This window comes from Theropithecus gelada, chromosome 3 (assembly GCF_003255815.1).
Source record: "Theropithecus gelada isolate Dixy chromosome 3, Tgel_1.0, whole genome shotgun sequence".
Classification (NCBI taxonomy): Eukaryota; Metazoa; Chordata; class Mammalia; order Primates; family Cercopithecidae; genus Theropithecus; species Theropithecus gelada.
The window spans coordinates 129,571,879-129,598,502 of NC_037670.1; the positions used below are offsets into that span (position 1 = coordinate 129,571,879).

At 39.3% G+C, this 26,624-nt stretch overlaps 1 protein-coding gene and 1 pseudogene across 11 annotated transcripts in view; one reads left to right on the forward strand and one right to left on the reverse strand.

Moving 5' to 3' along the window:
* SRPK2 (SRSF protein kinase 2) overlaps window positions 1-26,624 on the reverse strand; it is a 303,416-nt gene that overhangs the window by 122,814 nt on the left and 153,978 nt on the right. The gene's annotated exons all lie outside the window — the stretch shown is intronic.
* LOC112620553 lies at window positions 14,339-15,500 on the forward strand (annotated as a pseudogene).

A 26,624-nucleotide genomic window follows, 5' to 3' on the forward strand; every position in this document is an offset into this window, starting at 1 on the left:
ACGAGGTCAGAAGATTGAGACCATCCTGGCTAACACGGTGAAACCCCATCTCTACTCAAAATACAAAAAACTAGCCGGGCGTGGTGGTGGGAGCCTGTAGTTCCAGCTACTTAGGAGGCTGAAGCAGCAGAATGGCATGAACCCAGGAGGTGGAGCTTGCAGTGAGCCAAGATCACACCACTGCACTCAAGCCTGGGTGACAGAGCGAGACTCCATCTAAAAAAAAAAAAAAAAAGACCATTCTTTTTGTGCTAACATAAAAAATCCAGACATCTAAATAGGTCATCTTTATTATATCAAATATGTAGCTCTGATCTTAGCTATGGAGGAGGTATCTCTCCCTCTCCTTCCACAGTGCCCCCATCAGATGAAGGGGGAGCGCAGGAATAAAATTCTAGAGTCAGGTTACAGGACTATCATAGAGTAGGAATAAGTCTTGGTTAGACTATACTACTGTAGAGAACTGAGGTTAAGAGCTGAGAAATAGCAAACAATCATATACACAGCAAAAAGATCTCAATATACTTTCAAGTAAGAACTTGCACTGCTGTTTTCAGCCAGAGGCAGTGGGCGGAGGGGATGTGGGTGGGATAAACTCAACAGCGAAGCTGAGTCGCTGTCCCAGGGATCTAGTCCAAGAGTCAAGGCAAAAACTGCACGACAGTTTTTATTTTAAGTACTAAGTGGTTCTGATGGAAATGAGGAGGACTTAATCACACAGGAAGGTTTCAAGAAGACGTGGGATTGAACTGGATGTGACATATAGGTAGATTTTAGCCAGCAGTGGGGAAGACATTTTGTAAAAGGAGAATCAGTGTCTCTTCTATCCTTAAAATGCTAAGGCAGGAATTTTCAAGATCTGTCAGCTGAACACTGTGATGCTCAGCCTGAGCAAAGCAAGAATGCCTGAGGATAAGAGGGCCCAAAACCACAGAGTCCTTTAATACAACAGAAAGGTTCAAATGAGAATGACACCTAAGATGAATATGGAGGGTGTGGAAGACTTTTACAGAGCTGGAGAGTGGAGCATTTCAAGTAGAGGGAGCAGTAATGAGAACAAAGGGCCAACAAACAGCTGCACCCCACCAGATGGGCAGCAGCAGGGCATATGTTGAATACAACCAATGCAGCTGCAAAGGTAGTGAACACCAACACTGGAGACCATAACCACCAGGCTCTCACATCGGCAGAAAAGTAAGCAAGCAGTAGATGAGAAATAGGAAGATGGCAAAACCATCCATGTGCTTTACGAAAATTACTCCAGGACACTTAAGCATGATGAAGGAAGAAAGACAGGAAGCTAAAAAGATTTACCCAGAGACCAGATTTCTTTTCCTATAAAGGACATGTATACCAATGAGGTGCCCTTGCTTCACCTTTCACATTTGTCCCAGTTTTTAAAAATAGTCATATACACAGATAAAGGAATGCTGAAATGGACACTCACATGTTGACAAACGTCAACTATTAAAATAACTGGGAAATATGCATGAAAATCTTGTGATTCTTGTCTTAGGAATTTATGTGATTTCTGTCATATCATATGATTCTATCTTAGGAATTTATTTCTAGAAAATAAACCATTTTCCACTTTTAAAAAAGTATACAACTATTATCAAAAATCATCGTTTATGGCAGCCAACATATTGTTGATAATATAAAAGAAATAATCTTGAATTTATTACAAACAAAATGTGTTTCTTATTTTAACTTTTAGGTTCAGGGGTACATGTGCATGTTTGTTGTATACAGGTAAGCTTGTGTCACAAAGGTTTGTTGTACAGATTATTTCATCACCCAGGTAGTAAGCATAGTTACTTCTTCTGCTCCTCTGCCTATTTTCACCCTCCCTCATCAAGTAGACCCCAGTGTCTGTTGTTTCCTTCTTTGTGTTGATTTGATGAGTTCTTATCACTTAGCTACCCCTTATAAATGAGAACATGTGGTATCTGGTTTTCTGCTCCTGCATTCTTTTGCTGAGGGTAATAGCCTCCAGGTCTATCCATGTTCCCACAAAATACATGATCTCTTCTTTTTTATGGCTGTACACTGATGCATTTTCTTTATCCAATTGGTCACTGATGGGCATTTAAATTGATTCCATGTCTTTGCTATTGTGAACAGTGCTGCAATGAACATTCACATGCATGTGTCTTCATGGTAGAATTACTTATATTCCTCTAGGTATATATCCAGTAATAGATTGCTGAGTTGAATAGTAGTTCTGTTCTTAGCTCTTTGAGAAATCACCATACTGCTTTCCACACTGGTTGAACAAATTCATGCTCCCACCAACAGTGTGTAAGTGTTCCCTTTTCTCTGCAATCTCGCCAGCATCTGTTATTTTTTGACTTTTTAACCATAGCCATTATAACTGATGTGAGATAATACCTCACTGTGGTTTTGATTTACATTTCTCTAATGATCTGAGATATTGAACTTTTTTTCATATGCTTATTGGCCCCATGTATGTCTTCTTTTGAGAAGTGCCTATGCCCTTTGCCCACTTTTTAAGGTTACTGTTTTGCTCTTACAAATCTGTTCAAGTTCTTTATAGATGCTGGATACTAAACTTTTGTCAGATACCTCGTTTGCAAATACTTTCTCCGACTCTGCAGGTCATCGGTTTACTCTTTTGGTAACAGGGTCTCATTCTGTCACCCAGTCTGGAGTGCAGTGTTGTGATCGTAACTCACTGTAACCTTGAACTACAGGGCTCTAGCAATCCTCCCACCTCAGCCTTTTGAGTAGCTGGAACCATAGGCACTTGCCACCATACCTAGGAAATTTTGTAGAGATGGGGTCTTGCTATGTTGCCTAGGCTGGTTTCGAACTCCTGGGTTTAAGCAATCCTCTTGCCTATATAATCCCATTGCTTAAAGAGTTCAAGGCATGAGCCACCGCACCCAGACTAAAATTTATTTTTAAGATCAAGTTTGCAGGCTGGGTGCAGTGGCTCACAGCACCATTGCACTCCAGCCTGGGCAGCAAGAGTGAAACTCTGTCTCAAAAAAAAAAAAAAAAAAAGATCAAGTTTGCAAAGAGTTTTTCAGTACAAAAGTAAAACAAAAACGGCAATAAAAATTCGTACTTAGGAGACTGTCATTATTCAAACACTTGTAATCTAAGTCTCTAAAGTGAAAAGGCTGCAAAACGGAAAAAAAAAAAAAAAAAACCAGTAACAGAAATATTCACATACGAAATAACCATTAATAAAATCAGACCCTTTTCAAATACCTCTCCCCATTAAAAAAACAACAATTTAAAAAAAAAAAAAAAAAAAAAAGAACTGGCCAGGTACAGTGGCTCACGCCTGTAATCCCAACACTTCGGGAAGCTGAGGCAGGCAGATCACGAGGTCAAGACATCGAGATCATCCTGGCCAACGTGGTGAAACCTCATCTCTACTAAAAATACAAAAATTAGCCAGGTGTGGTGGCAGGTGCCTGTAATCCCAGCTATTCAGGAGGTTGAGGCAGGAGAATCACCTGATCACTGAACCTAGGAGGCGGAGGTTTCAGTGAGCTGAGATAACACCACTGCACTCCAGTCTGGGCAAAGGGAGAGAGGGAGGGAAAGAAACGAAATGAGAAATGCGATACGAGAAACGGAGGGAGGGAGGGAGTTTAATGAAAGCACAGGTCAATTAATACTCTTTGACAGAAACTGAGCAGCTGTCTATAGTCACGCAACCCTGAACACACCTAATTGCATCTGAAACTAAGCAGTTGACAAGAGAATGCAGATACAATTCAATAAACCTGAAAACCTTACAAAATATGCAAGACTTCATGGTAGTAATAAAAGCCTTGTGACCTTAGTAACAGCCAAGGGTACTGGCAAGTAAGAACCTAACAGACCAACTAACAACTGTAGAAGACAAGACAACAAAGAAATGGACTGACAGGTTCTTTAATGGAAAACTTGCATATGAGAGAATAAGAAGAGATTGCTGGAAAAGAGGTGAAGATCTCAACTACTTTTACAAAATAAGGCCCTCTTTATAATTCCTGTAAAAATAAAATATGGGCTGGGTGCAGTGGCTCACACCTGTAATCCCCAGCACTTTGGTAGGCTAAAGCCAGTGGATCACTTTAGGTCAGGAGTTCAAACCAGCCTGGCCAACATAGTGAAACCCCGTCTCTACTAAAAATACAAAGAAAAAAAATTAGCCAAGCGTGGTGGTGCGCACCTGTAATCCCAACTACTTGGGAGACTGAAGCAGGAGAATTGCTTGAACTTGGGAGTCAGAGGTTGCAGTGAGCCAATGCACTCCAGCAACATGGGCAAAAAGGCAAGACTCCATCTCAAAAAAAAAAAAAAGGAAAATAAAAATAAAAAAAGAAGTTAAAAAAAAAATCACATTTTTTGGGCAACTATTACAAGAGAAACAATTATTTGGGTCAATTCTTTGTTCATTCTATAAATTAACTCAACAGATGCAAAAGTGATAAATTTTGTTAAATATTAAAATAAAATTAATTCCATTTAAATAATTAGTGTCTGTTGTTATTAAAATAAGGTCCAATTAAATTTTTTATGACTTATACAAAATTTAGGCCCCTGTTTTAAACAGATTCACATTAAGAACACTTTTGCTACACCAGATATAATAAGGTAAATGAGACTGATTATTTTTGTAATTTCAGTTATGTAAAAAGAAAAAGTAGATAAGAAAAAGACTGCAAATATTTATACTAGTAGTTGCCACTGGAAGATGAGATCGTGGGTGTTTGTTTTAAACAAAGGGACAGAATTAAATACTGTTTAAAACAATGCAAATATATTAATTAGTAAATACAATTTTTGAAATGTATACTAATATTTCATCAATGGATTGCTATTGACTTTCAATCTACCCACAGACGGTTAGAGAAAGAGAAACTTCTACTACCTCATTTAAGAAATACTTCCTGGATCCCTACAATGTGCTAAATACCGTGAAGACATAATTTAATAACAGGCTATACTGATGCTTACTATGCGCCACTTTAACCCGTAAAATAATGCAGCAAACAAACTATTATCAATTTCCAGAGACTGAGAAAGATTAAGTAACTTACCCAATGGTATAAAACTAAATAGTAACTAAATCATCCTTCAAGCAGAGACTGTCTACAAAGCCCATGCTCTTAACCACTTAGCTATGTATTGCGCATTGGAGAGGCAGCCTTAAAATAACTTACACATTAGAAGAAGAAAATCAGCAAGCAGAAAAGCACCAAAGCAACGAAGATAGGTGTGCTGATACAAGATTCACCACATGCTGTATGAGGCAGGGAAAAAAAAAGGTTCAGGTTGGGTAAGAAAAGAGGGCATCATAGACATAGAGATGATGGAAACAGAGTTTCAAAGAACACACAAATTCCACAAGAAGAAAGAGTTGTTAGACCAAGCCTGTCCACCAGGCCGCATGCAGCCCAAGACAGCTTTGAATGAGGCCCAACACAAATTCACAAACTTTCCTAAAACATGAGTAATTTTTGCAATTTTTAAAGCTCATCAGCTATCATTAGTGTTAGTGTATTTTATGTGCGGCCGAAGCCAATTCTTCTTCTTCCAATGTGGCCCAGGGAAGCCAAAAGATTAGATACCCATGTGGCAGACCATTTGAGGCAGACAGGGTAATGTAATTTTCTGGAAACTACAAATATTATTTGGCAATTGCTCCCACCAAAATTTTGCAAACTTGTAGGAATAGTCAAATGTTTGCTTATAATATTTAATGTTTAATTCAAGCACGTACGTATTTAAATTCATGTTATAGAATATTTGGAAAAACTGTTTTTCCCATTGTCACAAAGCAAATTTACTTCAAATGCTTTATCACATGCACCTTTATCATCATTGTACTCATTAGTAAAGCCATTTCTTTAGTCTAAAGTCAGTTTTCTATAATGCAGCATTTTCCCTTCTATGTTGTCTGAGATTCTGTGTGTGTGTGTGTGTGTGTGTGTGCGCGCGCGCGCGTGCATTTTAAATATGTGTGGTATTGCCAAAGGAAGTGTTCCCCAGGTCAAACATAACTACTCATTCTCGTTCATGTCAGCTTTTCCATTTGGTTTTATACACATACAAATATATCCTCTATATATCACAATCACTTATTGTTTTGCTTTTTTATATGATCTATAAAAGGCATGAGAAACATTCAACATTTGAAACTGTGAGAAAAAAATAACAGGTGTTAAAATGTCTTTTAAAAAAACTATTTCTACTAGTGAACTCTACTAGTGAAATTACCTAAAACTAACAAAGATTGAAACCATTTCCATTTATGTCATCACAAAGAATTATTGGTTATTCAAAATAAAGGCATTGAGATAGTTCCCTCTAATATGAGAGATGTTGCACAGCGCTATTGTCCGGGGGATAATTTCTTGCAGAGAAGGGAATTCATTTATATTCTAGCAGCACTTCTATACTAACACCTATAGGTACATTAGAGGAAGAGCAAAAAGAAAAGAAACTTGAAATAGATCTGACTTAGATCTGTGGTTCTCAAACTTAGGTATATGTCAGAGTCTCCTCAAGACCTTGTTACAGTACAGTTTCTGGGTTCCATCCCTGCGTTTCTGATTCCATAGGAATGGAGTAGGGTCTGAAAAGATGCATTCCTAACAAGTACTCGGGTGTTGCAGATGCCACATTCTGACCTAGATTATGCTAGACATTGTTCATCATATGAAGGGTTAATTTTATTTTTCAGGAGTTTAAGACAGGGAAATGACATTATAGGATTTGTGGTTTTTAAAATATCACTGACAACATTATGGACAGTAGTGTTTTCACATAACATATTTCATTTATTCTAATATGTATTTTTTCACATTCACAATTTCTGATAACAGAGTGCATCTTCCCATCAACAGTGTATCATAGTTTAATTAGCAGGGATTTTTCTTTCTTGGTGGTGCATAAAATAATGGCGCAAATTATCATTTACAGGCAGCAGATTCACTGACATACAGTATTATCGCTTCTGATATAATGGTACTGTGAAGGGGGAAAACAGGTTCTATTCCCATTTTACGGATGAGGAAATAGATTCCAGGACAATACAGGAGATAACACACCTAGTTAATGACAGGTCCAAGATGAGAAATTCAGCAATTTTTGACACATAAAACAAACACCATTCTCCTCAATGATACTACTTATAACAACGACCTGTAGTTCACTTGCCAGAGAGAAGACAAGAGCACACCAGTATACCCTAACCAACAAAAGAAGCAAAGACAAGAGTGTGAAATGGGTGTGAAATGCCAAATTTAAGTAATCAAGAAAAAGTGCCTCAAGATTTTCATTAAAAAACTAAATAATTGAAAAGACACAATGAACCACCTCCACAAATATAGAGATAGAATCAAAAGACTAGTTTGGGAACACTGTTTCATACAGTGCTGAGAGATGCAGAATATGACATAACATCTCCAGAGCAATAGACATTAGCTTAAGGATTTAAATTATAGTTGGTGATACTAGGAAGTCAAGCTTGTGTAAAGATGGGCACTGGGCCTGGAGAGTGGCCAGAGGCCAGAAAGCCATACATAACCAGCTTCCTGACAGATGACTAGAAACCCAAGACACTGTAGCAGCAGCAAATGCAACACCTCTCAAAAGCCCACAAACTTAGCTTCTGACCAAACCCTGTCTGGAAAGGTGTGATGTTCTAAATACCATTTCTGTAGGCTGCCAGATGATTTTTTAATTTGAAAAATTAAAGGAAAAATGAGAATAGAAAATCTAACCATTATTATTTGTCATAACATCCTGCATATTTCTACTCCCCACTGCAAGTCTACTAATAAAAGATTCACTAAATTATGCAATCTTCTCAGTACATTCTGAAAAGCACATTACACCTTTACTTGGCTCAATGACATGTTCTAATTCCTAGGAGAAGAATGTGCAAATATTCTTGTCCATCAAACAAATCTTCCTCACTAGAACAACTCAAAGCTCGGAGGAGCGAACAGTCTAAACTGATCATTCTTCTGGGGCCCAGAGAGTTTTCATCTCTAAAAGGAACTCTAAATACTACTTAAATCTCAAATTCAACTTCTAACTAGAAAAATGAAAAAATAAACTTAGAAGAGGCCACAAAGCTTTTGTTGTGACCATGATACATACTTTAAAACTTGAATACCTTCACAGATAAGCAGAGTTATCACAAAGACTGAATGGGGATAGGGTCTACAACCAGACATGAGACATCCGAGTGCTGTGGTAAAGCTGCAAGCCAAACATGAAGAATGTAAGAAAGCACCATCCAGGGCAATTAACTCAAGATATTTCTATTTTTCCTGTTTGGTTACAGGTGCATTATAAACATTTAAGTCTTAAGACTGATTTAGGGGAAAACATTTAAATGTTTATAAACAGGCAATAAAAGCAGCAGTAGAGTCTGACAATTATAGCACTAAAAAAGCTACAGTATTATTAAGTTTGACACAACTCATGAGCAAAATAACCTAGAGTTAAAGGCAAGGCATATATCTAAATCAGCTCCCCTGTCAAAATAACTATTCCATACTCCCCCAACCAGACAAATGACAAAAAGCTTCTAAGTAAAGGCTGAATCATGCAGGGTAAACAACAGCAAAGCAGCATCATTTGGATAAACAAGTAGCTGCAAAATTAATCATTTTTCACTTCAAGGCAGATGGACCCTGAAAGGTGATACTTGCCTCAAAGTCCTAACTGATCAATAGTCAAGGTAACAAAACCATCATCATCATCATCATCATCATCATCATCATCAACCCTTGGGTGAGAAAAGTTGCCGAGAAAAGTTTGGACAGGAGTCAGCATAAAGCACTGCTTCCCACTCCAGGAGACTCAGGAGGTACTGCCTGTCCTTACTCCCAGGCAGCCAAGGCAAAGGCCCATGGCCTAGGCTCAAGTTTGTTAACACGCCCACTGGTGGTGACTCTCCGAAAAAGTCTCGAGGTCACAAGCAGCAAAACTACAGGGGAAATTCACTGGAAGGACTCAGATTCAGTGGCAAGACACATCTAGCACCATGGTCCAGAGGCTTATCCAGTGGTGTGCCCACAGCTGCTGCCTCTCCCATTGCCTACTCTTTCATTACACAACCTACTTCAATCACTGTAACTAGAAATAAAATAGCCAGTCAGTTTGTATTATTGGAATCCAGAAGCCTGAATGACAAGCTTCACCATTACACAGTCATGATTTGATTTTTGTTAAAATTAAGTAATTTCTGTTAATTTGTTGTTCTGTGTTTTGACTTTAGTAACAAAATCATTACATTCAGTAGGAAATTAGAAATGAGCACAATGAAGAAAGTAACATCATTTATAACCCCACCACCTAGACTGAAATAACCACGACCATTCTGGAGCACACCCTTCTAAGCTTTCTTCCAAAATGAACATCTTGACAAGAGAACAAAGCACGAAGGCAGTAAGCAAACTTGAGGTCTACGTAGTCATTAAGCCGGGGCAGCCAGGTAAAGTTATCATCCAATACACTTCTAAGAATGAAGGGGCTTCATTCCACTTCTCCTAATAAGCAAGCCAAGAAAACACACAGAAATCACAGCCATCCCTGGCAAACCAGAGTGTACAACTGCCCTACATATCTGAACAGTCCAGCCTCCTGATTAGGAAATCCTACTTTAGAAATAGTCCCATTTATCAGAAGGTATAAATTATACATTCTTCCTATAAAGCACAATTTAATCAGTTGTTAAAAAGGGCAACAAAAAGATAAACCTTTCTATGTTATAAGCAACCTAAAATTTTTATGAAAAACTTCTCAAACAGAAGCTACAATTTAACATCAGAAAGCACAGACTATAGATAGCGTTCCTTCCTTCCTATTAAGTCAGAAAAAAATTTCATTACAATTTATCTTTGCATAGGTCACTCAAATAGAGAGAACAAAGGACGTTTTTCCTAAATTATCAAGGTATCACTGAGGCAGTTACATCTAGTCCTTCTCAATCAAAATAATACATCTTTGTTTTCTCCTCCTGTAAGTGGGTCAGAGCCCTTACAAATACTGGAAGCAGGGAAACAGCCTGAACATCAAAATATATTGTTTCAAACGTACTCCTAGGAGCTGACAAGATGTTCTGGGATGAGAACAAAAAATGAAGCCATAATTAACAAAATCTGTTTAGATGGAGTCTGATTTAAAAATAATACTCCACAATATAAAGCAACAACAGAAACCCCACTAAAGTATTGAAAATCCAAGCCTAGATTCAAATACAGTGATACATGGTTGATAAGAATAAGAAAGCCAATTCTCTGAGCTTAACATTGATCCTTTTAAACTAGGATCTTCACAGCAGTGTCAGATTTGGCTTCCTGCCTTTCTCAGTAACTACTTACCTACAGGCTATTTTCTTACTTCTTTTCTCAAAATACTCTATTTTGAAGATGAATCCTGCGGAAATTCCCTATCTCCACTGATCAAATTCTATTTACAGCAGAATAACCTCTGGATCAAATACACTGGGCACAATATAAAAGGTATTAATCTGTTTAGGTTGCTATAACATAATACCATAGAGTGACTTATAAACAACAGAAATTTATTTCTCACAGTTCTGGTGGCTGGAAGTCCAAGATCAATGTGATTCTGGTGAGGGCTGGTTTCCTAGCTCACCAGTGGGGCCTTCTAGCTGTGTCCTCATGGTGCAAGGGGCAAGGGGCCTTTCTCAGTCCTCTTTATAAGGGTATTCATCCCACTCATGAGAGCTATGCATTGGTGATCTAATTGTCTCTCCCAAAAGCCCCACCTCCTAATACCATCACATTGGGGGTTAGGAATTCAATATATGAATTTTAGGGGAACATATTCAAACCATAGCATGGTCAAAAATAAAATTTATTTTTATCCTTTAATGGAGCAATGGTGAAATAATCGTTCTATGTGGAGGAAGTATGGAATGAACATACATTAAAACAATTCTTTAAACTGAGTCCTAAGAATGTAGAAAAGGTACAGAAATCACGTGATTTATTATGTTTTCTACATATAAACCCTTCCTGGACAGAAATTAGGGGGCAGTGGAGGAGGAGAAGAAAAAGGAAAAAAATGTTTTTAATTTTAAAGCCTAACCATAAATTGCAGTTTCAGAAAGTACAAGGAGAAGTGACACCAAACTTTGAACCTCACTAGACTCTAAAAATGGGAAAATTTACACATGATGAGAAAGAATTGCACTTCGAAATGGCAACTTTTACCATCAATTTTTTTCTGTTATGTTACATACTAAATATATTCAATTTATTACGGGCCTTCAATTTCCACAAATAAAATATTTGTCCAGTATATACTGAAATAACTATCTACCAAATATTTACCAAAGTGCTTAAGGTGATTAATTAAAGTAATCTTTGTCGGTACCATGCCAGTTCACAGTCTGCAATGTTTTATTGTTATTATTCTGACTTCGTTTGCCTGCTTTTTAAAGAATGTTCCAGTATCATTTTTACGAAATTGAAAGGAAGAGACTGAAAGCAAAAAGATGTAAGAACTCTTAAGTGAAAGCACAGAAATGGTGTCAGAAAGTAAAATAAATTAGCTTTAAAAGGGGCTGCATGGTAAGAAAAGGATGCAAACTTTTAAAATTTTGTTTCTAAGGAACTCTAATTTTGATGCCAAAATTAGATGGTGACATATTGAGGTATATAACAGGACTGTAAAGCTAAATTTAGATGTTCCTTCTTTAAAGCATCTGCCAGCTCCTAGACCACTTATTGAATAGGTATCTTGTGCTAAACAGTTATGTACATTATTTCAGTTAAAGCTCAAAATGTGTATGCATTATAGAGAAAATGGACTCCGGAGAAGGTTACCTATTTGCCCTAGGTAAACATTAGTGACCAAGTTGATATGAAAATCCTGCCTGACTCCAAAGCATGTGATCATTCCTCTAAATCAAGTTGTCCCTCATACCATCCACCCCTCTTCAGTATCTACTTTATATGCGCTGTCCCCTTAAATCCTCACAACTCTGTGTGAGGTGAGCATTATCATCTTCATTATAAAAATTAGGAAAACTAGCACAATGAGGTTAGGCAACTTGCCAGAATTTAGCTTCTGGTCCCTGGCTCCAAAGTCCATATATTCTTTCCAATATATTTTGCTGCTTTCAGCTCTAACAATCTACAAATCTATCATCACATGACCATCTCTTCCTTTACAGTAAACCATGATTCTGTGCAGGAAGATCGAGTCAGACGTGATATTTCATTAACACTGCAACTCTCATCTTTCTCCCTTCACACACTCCACATCACCTCTCCCAGCAAAATCACCAGACATCTTCTCATGGATTGGTATTACTATCAGCTACTCCCCCTACCACCCCTATAGACGACCATAAATGCTGAAGAAAAGTAAGAGGAAATCTTCCCACCAAGAAAAGGTCATTGGGGCCACTTTTACAGTTTGTCATATTCTACCTGATAATCTTACTCCAACAAGCCCAAGGACCAGGTCAAATTCAATTATATTTAAAGTAAAAGTTTAAATATTCCCATTGTTATTTTGATCTTATGTCATTATCAGCTGGTTGACGGCAGGCAACATTTCTAAGTCTGTGACTTCACCTATAAAATGAGTATGATAGCAAATGACCCTTCAACCTTAGAGCTCAAAGTTAATCTAACCTACATCCCCTCTTCCTTTGCTTGCTTGTGAGAAAGAAGCTGAAAATTTGGCAGGGTGCAGTGACTCACACCAGTAATCCCAGCACTTTGGGAGGCTGAGGCAGGTGGAATGCTTGAGGTCAAGAGTTTGAGGCCAGCCTGGCCAACATGGTGAAACCCATCTCTACTAAAAACACAAAAGTTACCCGGAGGTGATGGTGCACGCCTGTATTCCCAGCTACTCAGGAGGCTGAGGCAGGAGAATCACTTGAACTCGCGAGGCAGAGGTTGCAGTGAGCCAAGATCACCCCACTGCACTCCAGTCTGGCGAAAGGGCGAGGCTCCATCTCAAAAAAAAAAAAAAAAAAAAAAAAAAAAAAAAAAAAAAAAAAAAGCAGCAGCTGGAAATGTACAGGCAAGAGCAGATAAAACTCGACAGTAAGTAAAGCAAGTGGTCATTATTAGGTTCTGCAATATACACAAGGACCTACTCAGAGGCAGGTGTGCATGCACACGTCTAATCTGAAACAAGCGACAAAAACAATCTAGAGTTTATTCTTGCCAACCTGAAATGAATCACCTGTTTTTACCTCATCTACATTCAAGAGAGGGCCCAGATTGATCCAAAAGAGCCACTGAACCATGCTCACCACTGAGTCTTGAGGCAAGCCAGCTCTCCAATCCTTAGAATGACCTCTGGCTTGACTGCAGCTATCAACTGAACATGAGGAATGGAAAGCTACAAAAGCCTAAAGCTTATCACAGAAGCAGCATTTCAAATATAAATCTACTTCTGTATTTTATTAATTCTGGTAGAAGGTAAGGCTCAAAAAGCCTGGATATCTTAACATTCTAATCTTTTTTTATTATTCTTCTTCCTTTTTAGAGACATGGTCTTGCTCTGTCACTCAGGCTGGGGTGCACTGGCACCATCCTAACTCACTGTAGACTCCAACTCCTGGGCTCAGGTGATCCTCTCACCTCAGCCTCCAGAGTAGCTGGGACTCCAGGCCCACTACCATGCCCACCTACTTTTCCTTTTTTTTTAATCTGGGTAGATATGGGGAATCCCTATGTTCCCCAGGCTGGTCTTAAACTCCTGGCTTCAAGCAATCCTTCCCCATCAGCCTCCCAAAGTGCAGAGATTATTTCCATGTGAGCCAATGCACCCAGCCTACATTCTAATCTTAATTCTCTAAATCCAGATGATGACACTTCACAGTTGAGGAGCCTGGGATAGGATCAAAGGTGGCAAGATTAAAATTAAAATCCTAAAGTCATTTGTAATCCCAGCACTCTGGGAGGCCAATGCAGACAGATCACCTGAGGTCAGGAGTGCAAGACTAGCCTGGCCAACATGGTGAAACCCCGTCTCTACTAAAAATACACAAATTAGCTGGGCATGGTAGTGCATGCCTTGAACCCAGGAGGCAGAGGTTGTACTGAGCCAAGACTGCACCATTGCACTCCAGTCTGGGTGACAGAGAGAGACTCCAACTCAAAAAAAAAAAAAAAAAAATCACATGCCAAGCAATCTTAACGAATGGTAAATTTAGGGCTGCGAAGACAGTTGAGAATTATAATAGACTGAATTTGCAGCAAGACAAAAAAAAGTTTAATTTCAGTCACAAAGATGTTATTATCTCAAAACCATAACACAATAAGTACCTGCAGCTCAGCAGATTATCTAAATTTACATGTGAGAAATGGTACGAACAAAACTTACCAGTCCAATCCAGAGACCTCTGCCAAGAATTCTGGCTGCTGCCATCAATAAAACGGAAGAGAAACAGCCAAGGTAACTAAGCATAAGTCCCAACTCTGCCATTAATGAGATGAGTGTGCCTCCAAGGTTCAGAACTTGGGGGTACTTCAAACATTGAGTGGGAACTCCTAGAAGGAAAGAGCTGCCATAAAGAAGACCCGTGAGGGCTGAAGAGCTGGCAGGGGTAGTGGGCCCAAGTCCCAACCGCTGGTCAGGAGGCTTTTCCAGGCCAACCAAAACCACCACGGTAGTTGGAGACCCCACTGAGTCCATGAGAACACAGAGAAGTTGGGATAAAACAGCTATAAAAAGAAACATTTGCAAGGCTGTTCAGAAGGCAATAAAACAAGAAGATACTGTCCAATATTTCCTAATAAAAAATACAGGGCCGGGCGTGGTGGCTCACGCCTGTAATCCCAACACTTTGGGAGGCCGAGGCCGGTGGATCATCTGATGTCAGGAATTCAAGACCAGCCTGGCCAACATGGTGAAACCCTGTGTCTACCAGAAACACAAAAATTGGCTGCGCATGGTACCAGGCGCGCGCCTGCAATCCCAACTCCTCGGGAGGCTGAGGCAGAAAAACCGCTCGAAGCCAGGAGGCGGAGCTTGCAGTGAGCTAAGTTCGCGCCACCGCACTCCAGCCTGGGCGACAGAACGAGACTCCGTCTGGGGGGAAAAAAAAAAAATCCCAGAGTTCCACAGGGCGCCAGTCCCAGCCCTTCCGCCAAGGCCACCGTTGGAGAACAGCAGCCCTGGCTCTGCGCTACCCTGTGGCCATGGGCCTCAATAAGGGCCAAAAGATGACCAGGAACGTAAGCAAGCCCAGGCACAGCCTCCGCCACGGGCGTCTGACCAAACACACCAAGTTTGTGCGGGGCATGATCCAGGAGTTATGTGGCTTCGCCCCGTACGAGCAGCACGCCAAGGAGCTACTGAAGGTCTCCAAGGACAAATGGGCCCTCAAGTTCATCAAGAAAAGGGTGGGGGCGCACATCCGCACCAAGAGGAAGCGGGAGGAGCTGAGGAACGTCCTGGCTGCCATGAGGAAAGCCGCTGCCAAGAAAGACGGAGCCCCCTTCCCTGCCCTCTCCCTGAAATAAAGAACAGCTTGACAGGGGAAAAAAAATTAAATAAAATAAAAAATATATATATATACACACATATATACACATACACACACACACACACACACACACACACACCTTTTTTTCTTAGTATTTCCTAACCATTTGGGAAAGAAATAAAAATCTGTATTCAAATAAAATTTGTATCTACTCTGTAGACCAAAGAATGTGCTAGGCACCAGGAACGTGAACATGAGACAGTTAAAACTCCTTGTCTCTCGAGCTACTGGAGTAAAAACCACTGAGTCTCAGTACAGAGGTCTAGATGGTGCTCTAGGAGGCAGCAAGATCCTCTGCATTGTGGTGGTAAGGGCAGCGTGCAGGGGACGTGGCATCTTCTCAGTGAGGTCCAGGCAGAGGGAAGTACACATTATGAAGATAAGAAGGGTAAAAGAGCCAGAAATGGCAGGATCAGTGAGGACTTTAGATAAAGAAGACCACCAGACTGTGAGCGACCTGTCTTAAGCTACATTAATGAGTCTCTTTTAGGAATATATTTCTGGGGATGATGCAAAGGGCGGAGGAACAGGAAGAGAGGCTACTGGCAGTCAGGAAAAAAACTGAACAACATTTGAGGAATGACGGAATGAAAGCAGTAAAGTGAGTCCTGACAGAAGCATTTGAAGAGAACTTCTGCAAAGAAACCGGTAGGATCTGGTGACCAACTAGATGTAGACTATGCTGGAAAATGAGGAGATAGAGTAACTCGGGCTTCTGCGTTTAGAAAACACTTTTTTCCCCCTCAAGAGACAAGGTCTCTCTGTTGCCCAGGCTAGAGTGCAGTGGTTATTCACAGGCACAATCTTAGTGCACTATGGCCTTGAACTCCTGGGCTCAAGTGATCCTCCCACCTCAGCTGCCAGAGTAGCCACAACTACAGGCACACATCATCGCACCCAGCTGGCGACACTTTTAAAAATTAAAAAGCAGAGTGACAAAATTTTAGAGACAGAAGGGTCATCCCCAGGTCACCGCGAGGCAGGATAAAGCCTGTGGGCCCCACTGTTGTAGACCCTGGCAATTAAGAAGTAGCATGAGTAGGAAGCCTGGCAGAGAGAAGATAATGGCTCCAGCAGCTGCTGCAAAAAGAAAAGCTGGAAGGTTACAAACATACATCGGCAAAAATTCTTACTATTTGTTAGGGTAAGATTAGGGAACTTAATTCTATTCTTACATAGACCTCATAAAATTTCTTGTTGCCTTCTACTTTCTTTCAAAGATATTTATGTTGTTCATTTAAACACATACACAGAAAGTTACACACAGGGTAATTTCTGTCACCGATCCTAGAGCCCTTAAGGACAGCCATAAACCAAAAGCAGTATTTATTCCCTCCCCCTCACCCTGCAACCACATTTTACAAGAAAGAAAACTGAATGAAGCACAGGCCATATGATCTTTCAGTACAATCAGGAAATTTTAGACAAGATAATGAGTTTGTTTTAGGGCCAGTTATATTTGAGATGTCAACAGACATTTGGGTAGTGATGTAAAGTAGACAGCTGGACATATACATCTGTGGCTCAGAATACAGAGCTACAGATACAAATGTGGTAGTCACCAGCCCACAAATGGTCTTAACACCATGGAAACAGATGCGATCATCTTCAGAGAGAATGCAGATGAGAAGAGCAACAGACCTACAACAGTGACACTGAGGAAGGGCCAACATTTAGAAAAAAACAACAAAGAAACTGAGAGGTACTGCTTTTGGTTCAACTTCTATCTACTTCTTCACTAATCAAAGACAGAAACCTTTTCTATTAAACCATATATATGTATTTTCAGTGCCAAATACCAAAGTATTGAAATACTGAAGACAATCAACTATAAATTTTAACAATTTCAGTAAGTTGCCAGCAGTTAGTGACAGCAATCTATCACTTTCCCTGAACTGTCAGAGAGAAAAGGATTCCACGTAAGTGACATATCCCAATAAAGGAAGCTTTTCCCTTTTTTGTGAACAGTTCATAGCTCAAATTCTTCCACGAACCAGGCAGGTGAGTGTGAAGCACTAAGATTCAGACAGTAAATGTTGGGTCCGAGTTCTACTGGAGTGGGCCTGTGCCTCCTAAGGGCATTCAAATTCAGTCTTCTGTAGAGAATACCTGAGGATCCTGGTACTTGCAGTACCATGTGAACTAGAAATCCAAACCATGCTTCCATGGGCTTTTTAACAACTGCACAAGGCTGCATAATGACAAACTTTCTTATATTTATCATCTCCAAGGTCTATTCTCCAGCTATTAACCATTTTTCTCTATATACTAAGTCCTCATAAACTCTGTGTTGTAAAAGACACAATTTAAAAAATGATCGGTTCTGTGGCTTTGGGTAAGTTATCTCACAGCCTCAGTTTTTCGTCTGTAAAATAGACATGATTAATAATATTGTTATGAGGACTAACTGAAAGCGTGCTTAAAGAAGGCTGAGCACCCAGTGAAGGTGAGGTCATTAATGAAGGATGAGGAAGAGGGGAAGAGAAAGTGAGTAAATGATGATGTCCTTTAAGTACATCACTGATGATCAAAGTGCCAATAATGCCTACACAACTACAAGTAACACCGGAGTGTCATACATACCAAAAAACAAACACACACACACACACACACACACACACAGACGCACAGAAGTTATACCTTTTCTTGGTTTCTAATTTAATTGTTCAAAGTTTTTAACTATTAACTGAACAAAATATGACAATTAAATGGTACCTAACAAAATGTGTCATTAAAAAGAAGAAGTTTAATTCTTGGTATTTTATTTGACTGTATTAACCACCTTTTTTAAAAAAAACTTTATTTTTATAGAGATGGTATCTCACTATGTTGCTCGGCTGGTTTTGAACTCCTGAGCTTAAGTGATCCTCTTGCCTTGTGACTCCCAAAGTACTGGGATTATAGGCACGAACCGTCATGCTTGGCCTTAAAATCTTTTTTTTTTTTTTTTTTTTTACTGGGATTATAGGCATGAACCGTCATGCTTGGCCTTAAAATATTTTTTTTTTTTTTTTTTGAGATGGAGTTTCACTCCTATTGCCCAGGCTAGAGTGCAATGGTGCGATCTCGGATCACTGCAACCTTCACCTCCCGGGTTCAAGCGAATCTCCTGCCTCAGCCTCCCAAGTAGCTGGGATTACAGGCATGCGCCACCACACCCAGGTAATTCTGTATTTTTAGTAGAAATGGGGTTTATCCATGTTGGTCAGGATGGTCTCGAACTCCCGACCTCAGGTGATCTACCTGCCTCGGCCTCCCAAATTGCTGGGATTACAGGCGTGAGCCACCGTGCCTAGTTGGCCTTAACAATCTTTTAAATCATCTCCTGAAAAGGTTGCTACTACTTAAAGGAAGCAAATTTTATAGTCCTAAAAAGTCAGAGTCACATTTATATTTAAACCCCAGCACCCTTGCCTAAGAAATCACACAGTTCTCTTCAGATAGAAAAGAACTGGGCTAGGCGTGGTGGCACAAGTACTTAATTCCAATACTTTAGGAGGCTGAGGAAACAAGACTGTTTAAGTTCAGGAGTCTGAGAGCAGACTGAGAAACACAACGAGATCCCATCCTTATGAAAAATTTAAAAAAAAAAAAAAAAGTCAGGCATGGTGGTGTGCACCTATAGTCTCAGCTACCTGGGAGGCTGACGTGGGAAAATCATTTGAGCTCCCGGGTTGAGGCTGCAGTGAGCTATGATCATACCACTATACTCCAGCCTGGTGACAGAGCAAGACCCCGCCTCTTAACAAAAAACAAACAAACAAACAAAAAAGATTTGAAACTGAATATTCAAAGATTAAACCAAGCTGGTCTAGAAGAGGGTGGAAAATAACAAAACTGTCAATTCTGTCCACGTGTGCTAGTTACATTTGTTCTATTTGATGACCAAGGACATCACACCTCGTCTCTCAGCCTTCTTAAGGCATATAAATGGAAGTGACTGGAGAAAAGACATGAAGAGCACATCCTGGTCCACACATCTGCAGCTTGATGTGAGCCACTTTGCACATACAAACAATGGACATCTTTGTTGTTGTTCAGATATCATACTCTGAGGCTTAGGGGTTTGGAGCTGCAAAACATAGCTTTGAGAGCATCTCTAATATTAAATGGTATGTGACATTCTTAAGTCATAAACTTATTTTTTTAATCTACAAAGTGAGAATAAAGCCATCTACATTACTTATCAACAAGTATTTTTTAAAGAATTAAATAGTGAACAGGAAAATGCTCTGTAAAATGAAAGGCATTTAAGTTATTTCTTCCCTGGCTAGGACACAGCTAAAAGAACAGTACCAGTATAATTTAAAATAATCATTCTTGGTTTTCTTAAAGAACAGAAAAAAAAACTGGTCAAATTCCTTGGTACTAAGTTTCCAGACTCTAAATGCCTAAATTTCAAATGCTGGAAGTTATCAGTTTATAAGAATCCCATCTAGAATCTTAGTTGTATCAATTCACCATTTTGGGCATTAGTTTTTCTATCTAATGTATAAAACAAGGGTGTCAGATGACCCAGACTTCCATGTTCTTTTCTTGCTATCATGCTTTTTCATTCCATTAATCATCCTATATATGCGTGGTCAAAAATCAAGCAATAATAGTTAAATGCTTTTGAATAGCAAATAAAAAATATTAAAACGTTGCATCACTCATAAATGAACTTTTAACTTTCAAAACCTCAACTATACTAAAGTCAAAAAAAAAAGTAATTCTCAAATATGGTGATTCCTCCTAATAATCTATTCTTATGCATATGACCTAGAATGAGGATGACATATGATATGTAAATCTTTTTCTCATATGAACTCTTGTTGCCCATGTGCCTCTCAAAGCATGACCATTTCATTGAGCTAAGTGTTATTCTAGTGTTAAAACGTAGTGGCTACTTTGGCCAGGCACAGTGGCTCACGCCTGTAATACCAGCACTATGGGAGTCCGAAGCAGGTGGATCACCTAAGGACAGGAGTCGAGACCAGCCTGGCCAACATGGTGAAACCCTGACTCTACTAAAAATACAAAAAAAAATTAGCCAGACATAGTGGCGGGCACCTGTAATCCCAGTTACTCAGGAGGCTGAGGCAGGAGAATCACTTGAACCCAGGAGGCGGAAGTTGCAGTGAGCCCAGATGGTGCCATTGCACTCGAGCCTGGGCAACGAGGGCAAAACTCTGTCTAAAAAAAAAAGAAAAAAAAGAAAAAAAAACCTATTTTGTACCACATACCCTTACATGCAAAGAATGCAAGAAAAAGAAAAAAAAAAACCTGATGTGTTGCATCACTGGAGCAAAGTCAGCTGTGTTGGATTTACAGAGGTATGTTATCAGTCACTATAATTTCACATTTGGAGATATACAGGTTTTCCCTTACATGCATGCAAAATATTATGCCATTGACTCCTAATAGGAATTTTTAAGTTCGAAAACACAAAATGTACTAAATCCCACCAAGGAACTAAATGGAGCCCTGTTCTTAGAAAAAGTTAATTTCAGTAGATCTACTTTAAAAACATTTAAATTGGAAGAATATTTTTTGGAAAATGCTTGATTTGCACTGATCTAAAAGCTCTTCTACAAATTCATCATGAATATCTCATTCAAAGAATCAGAAAACCTTTGGTGGTCCCCATAAAACCTGTAATTCCATTAAACAGGTAGATGAACCACTTTACTACTAAGATAATCAGCTCCATTTTTTTCACCAGTTGTTCAATCTTTTCTAGCACCTCTGGGGAGGCAAGGGATAATAACTTTGTTTTTCTTCAGGAGCTAGAGGTACTGCCAAGCAGAACCTAAGCTGCCTCTAGGAACATGGCTGATATTAGGGCAGTAACAGCAACAGAAGGTACTCAGGGGTACATGGCAGTGGAAGAATGACATGAGGATGAAATGGACACTGCAGAACTCATTACACCCAAACACATTTTCTTCACTTGTGTACTTTGAAATAAATACTTGCATCTGTGTTGAAATGCAGTAACTATAACAGGACAACGCCACAGCAATAAATGCATCAATACACATTTTCCTTCAATAAAAAGACCCCCCAAAAAACTGACAGTCCTAAACTGAGGGAAAAGTCACACCTAGAAGACCTGGTATTTCTTGTATCATAGGCAGCCACGGGTTCCTCTAGAGAAGTCTTTCATTTATTCAAACACAGACTGTCACATTATAACTGATGAATACCCAGTAAGAAAGGAGGCAAACTTTTTATCTTTTCCTTTTTTTAGAGACAGGGTCTCGCTATGTTGCCCAGGCTGGTCTTGAACTCCTGGGGTCAAGCTACGCTCCTGCCTCGGCCTCCCAAAGTGCTGGGATTACTGGCGTGAGCCACTATACCCAGCCACAAGCATTTTTCGTGAAAAATACAGGGCTGAACAACAACAAAAATTCGTTCCTCTAAACTTAATCCCACAAGACTTCCTTTTCAGTAAATGAATATAACAACACCTACCATCACTTAATTGTAAACTTTCCACAGCTCTGCATTAAACAGAGGCTTCTCCTACAGGCTAAAGACTGTCCTGGTCCCAGGAAAAAGATGTCCTTTTTGCATCCTGAGCCCAAAGAGTATTTTAATAATCATTAGTAATCACCACATGGGAGTGTGTCTGGTGAAGGGAACAAGAATTGAAATTTGAATCCAAATTTGGGTTTGTTTTTTTTTTTTTCCTGAGACAGAGTCTTGCTCAGTCGCCCAGGCTGGAGTACAGTGGCGCAATCTCGGCTCACTGCAAGCTCTGCCTCCCGGGTTCATGCCATTCTCCTGCCTCAGCCTCCCGAGTAGCTGGGACCACAGGCACCCACCACCACGCCCGGCTAATTTTTTTCATATTTTTAGTAGAGACGGGGTTTCACCATGCTAGCTAGGATGGTCTCAATCTCCTGACCTCATGATCCACCCGCCTCGGCCTCCCAAAGTGCTGGGATTACAGGTGTAAGCCACCGCGTCCGGCCGGTTTTGTATTTTTTTTTAAGCTCTAGCTAGACTGAATGGCAAGAACAAACTGAGGTTAAATTCAGTGTCGTGGCTTGAGTGGGGAAGAGGGAGCTGAATACCATCATAAACTATAATTTATTGACCTTTATCTCTTTTATCAGACAACACAAAGTTGGAAATTCATCTATATGAATTTATCTCTCCCTTTAAAACTGAACATTTAAGAAACTACACTCCTTTTGCCTTAAGAAGACTGTTTTATGTTAGTAGAACATTAAAAAGAATATATAACATTTGGCAAGTAATATGACAGATAACTGAGTATTTTTCTCCTTAAAATGACAGAAAATTAAGCAGCTCCTTAAAAAAAAAATGCTCAAAATAACTTTATACAAGGACAAATAACTGAGTGGTTTCGTTTAAATTACTAATTTGAGTTATAGTAAAGGAAATAAACTTTTACCTGTAAAATATAATACTGTCAGGATAGAAAGTGTAAAAGAATTTTTAAAAGAAAACAAAAACAAAAACAAAAACGGAATAGGCTGGAGCTTAGGAAACAACGGGCAAAAGGAAACAATATTCATTTAGGAACTAAAGAACAATAAAGAAAATAATATTCATTTCTAAATTTAAAAAGAAAGGTTAAAGTAACAGTTCACTGGCATTCTCATCGAAAAGAAAAAGTTGAGTGGTTTTTGAATTTTAAAATTAGGTAAAATTAAAAATTGAATCCTTCAATCATATTAGCCACATTTCAAATGCTCATAGGTTTTACTGATATTATACAATCTTCCATCAGTGGAAGACAGATTGCCCAGAAATTCCACTTAGGCAGCACTGGCCTAAAGTATTTTAAACAATTTATAGAAATGATACTTTATATATCCATTGAGTAAGAATTTCTGCAACAAAATGATTAGTGAAACATTCAAATTATCATCATTTTTTTTTTCTGAGACAGAGTCTCCCTCTGTCGCCCAGGCTGGAGTGCAGAGGTGTGATCTCAGCTCACTGCAACCTCCCGTCTCCCGGGTTCAAGCAATTCTCATGCCTCAGCCTCCAGAGTAGCTGGGACTACAAGCATGCGCCACCACGTCCAGCTAATTTTTGCATTTTTAGTAGAGACAAGGTTTCCTCATGTTGGCCAGGCTGGTCTCAAACTCCTGACCTCAGGTGATCCGCCCGCCTCAGCCTCCCAAAGTGCTGGGATTACAGGCGTGAGCCACAGTGCCTGACCCAAGTTAGTATCTTTACATTAGGATTTCTCTAATCATAATTAACTGCATAAAACATAGAAACAAAAAAATATATAAGATTTAACTTATATATTTAAGTTAAAGAATATTAGAAAGAAGCACCTCTAACTATGGTAATCCATTTCGATGTTTAATACCCCCAGTGTCAAGGAATTCATCCACCCTCAGTCACTCATTGTAAATGCTGCCATAATATTCCCACCCATTTCCAGAACAGATAAATAATATCTTGCTGCAAAGTCTACAGCATATCTTACAGCCTTTCATTCTAGGGGGAAAAATCTATTTCTTTAGACTTTCTTTAAATCACCTTACTTTATGCCCACAGGAAAATGTGCATGTATTATCTACAAACATCCTTGCTAAAACTTTTCAATGGCTCTTGGTAATCGTCGGCATAAAATTCAAAGACCTTTCTTTGCCACCTGGTCACTATATACCCCTCTCATCTATTTTCCCATCCTCCCCTCCGTCTCTTTCCCCGCTTATGCAAGTATTTAGAGTTTCACGATGGTGACACTATGTTTCATTTCACTCTGATTTCTCAGATGCTGTTTCCTGGAATACCATTTAGACTAGATCCAAGCCATCCTGAGACAATACATAGAGCAAATCCCTGTCCCCCACAAAAGTAATTCAAATTCCAGAAAGAAAAATGAAAAGGTCTTGACCAAAAAGGTGATTAAATTTTAGAACTGTCTTAGAAGGGGAACAAAATTAAGTAGTAATTTTATTGCAGTGCAACAAAATTAAGTCATTGAAAATATATTGAGCCACCAACCACAAGGCCATGGTTGAAAAAGGTTAGAGAATCTTAATTCCCATACATTAAAAAAAAAAAAAAAAAAAAAAAAAAAAAACAAGAAAGCCAACCAGCCAGCCATCTGTGTTGAATGTTTTGTCATCTGTTTAGAGTCAGAGGCTTGAATCACATAGCTTCTTGAAATTCTTACAATATTTAGATTTGTTAGCATAAATAGAATATCCAAATTTTTTTCTGACTACGTCACTTAACTGCTAACATCTTATCAATGGCACATTAGGTACACTTTTGGTGTTTCATAAATGCTTGACTGAATATAAGAATCTACTGACGAATCTTTTACCTTCTTACAGCTGATTATACTGATCTCACTTTCACTTACCCACACCCAATGAACACAGCAAGTACCACAATAATACTTAACATTTACTAGAGAAAGGACCTAAAGAGCAGAGACTGGTAAGTCAACACTGTCTAGAATATTATTCAATGTCATCTATACAACATTCACAAAGAGGCTATTTTGAGAATTTCAAATGAGGGTGTAAGTTTTAAGGTTTTCTTATACACTGCCAACGACAACGTAATTAAAGATGTACCTTTCCGAAAAGTAATTCAACACTCCTTTATCAAGAGCCTTACAAATTGTCTTCACAAGTGATTCCATTTCTAAGACTCCATCAATAAAATTATGTACATCCATCAATATCATGAACTCAGTTCTATGCAGCCTTTATAAATGATATTATAGATGTTATTTAATAACATAAGAAAATTTGCATATGTTAAGTATAAAATGCCAGTTTTAAAATCATTTCTCAGTATGATACTAGATTGTACGGTTGGTGATGATGTTATCGTTAAAGTACACCTGCTTGGTTTTTTGTTGTTGTTGTTATTGTTGTTGTTTTGAGAGAGACTCTCGCCCTGTCGCCCAGGTTGGAGTGCAGTAGCGTGATCTTGGCTTGCTGTAGCCTCTTCCTCCTGGGTTCAAACAATTCTCCTGCCTCAACCTCCTGAGGAGCTGGGATTACAGGTGTGCACCACCATGCCCAGCTAATTTTGCATTTTTAGTAGAGATGGGGTTTCACCATGTTGGCCAGGCTGGTCATGAACTCCTAACCTCAGGTGATCCACCCGCCTCAGCCTCCCAAAGTGCTGGGATTACAGGCATGAGCCACTGCACCTGGCCCATCTGCTTGTTTTTTATAGATCTCAGACTAAAACAAAAAATTGGCCAGAAAAAAATTAATCATGGTGACTGGACTGTAATGATTAACAACTCAGTGTCTAATTATCATTTTATCTGAAATTTCTAAAATAAATAAGCATTTAAAATATGTAGGAAAAAAGTTATGCTAAAATGATAATTAAGTTAGAGGAAAAGATTTGGTTCTACTGGGGAAACCAGTATTGTTTCTCCTTACAGATAAAAAAAGAGGAATGTTAATTATTTTCTTAGTATGGCCATCAAGAAGCTTAAAGCCAATTTTGTTAGTCACCTTTACTAGTTGCACAGCAAATACCCGTATCTGGGTGTGCATCTGGCTATCCTCCATCAAAACCTTCTACTGTGACCTGCATTTTCTCTGACCCCTTTTTTTCTACTGCATTATAGGTAGTTATCAAACTAGTCTCAATATCTTTCCTGGGGGAAGGGTAGGGGAAGCGAGGAAAAGACAGATGGAAAAGAAGGAAAAGGGAAAGGTGGGGAAAAATGAGGTGGCAGTTTTGAAAACAGAACATTTTCCTACCTCCATCATTTTCAGATTATTTATAAAGTTTAAGTTACAACATAGTGGGTACATACATATTAACAGAACAAATGAATGATATCCAAGTTGAGAAACGCACATCTAGGCCAGGCACAGTGACTCATGCCTATAATCCCAGCACTTTGGGAGGCAGAGGCGGGCAGATCACCTGAGGTCAGGAGTTCAAGACCAGCCTGGCCAACATGGTGAAACCCTGTCTCTACCAAAAATACAAAAATTAGCTGGACATGCTGGCGGGCGCCTATAATCCCAGCTACTCAGGAGGCTGAGGCAGGAGACTTGCTTGAACCTGGGAGGCAGAGGTTGCGGTGAGTCAAGACTGCGCCACTGCACTCCAGCCTGGGTGACAGCGTGAGTCCGCC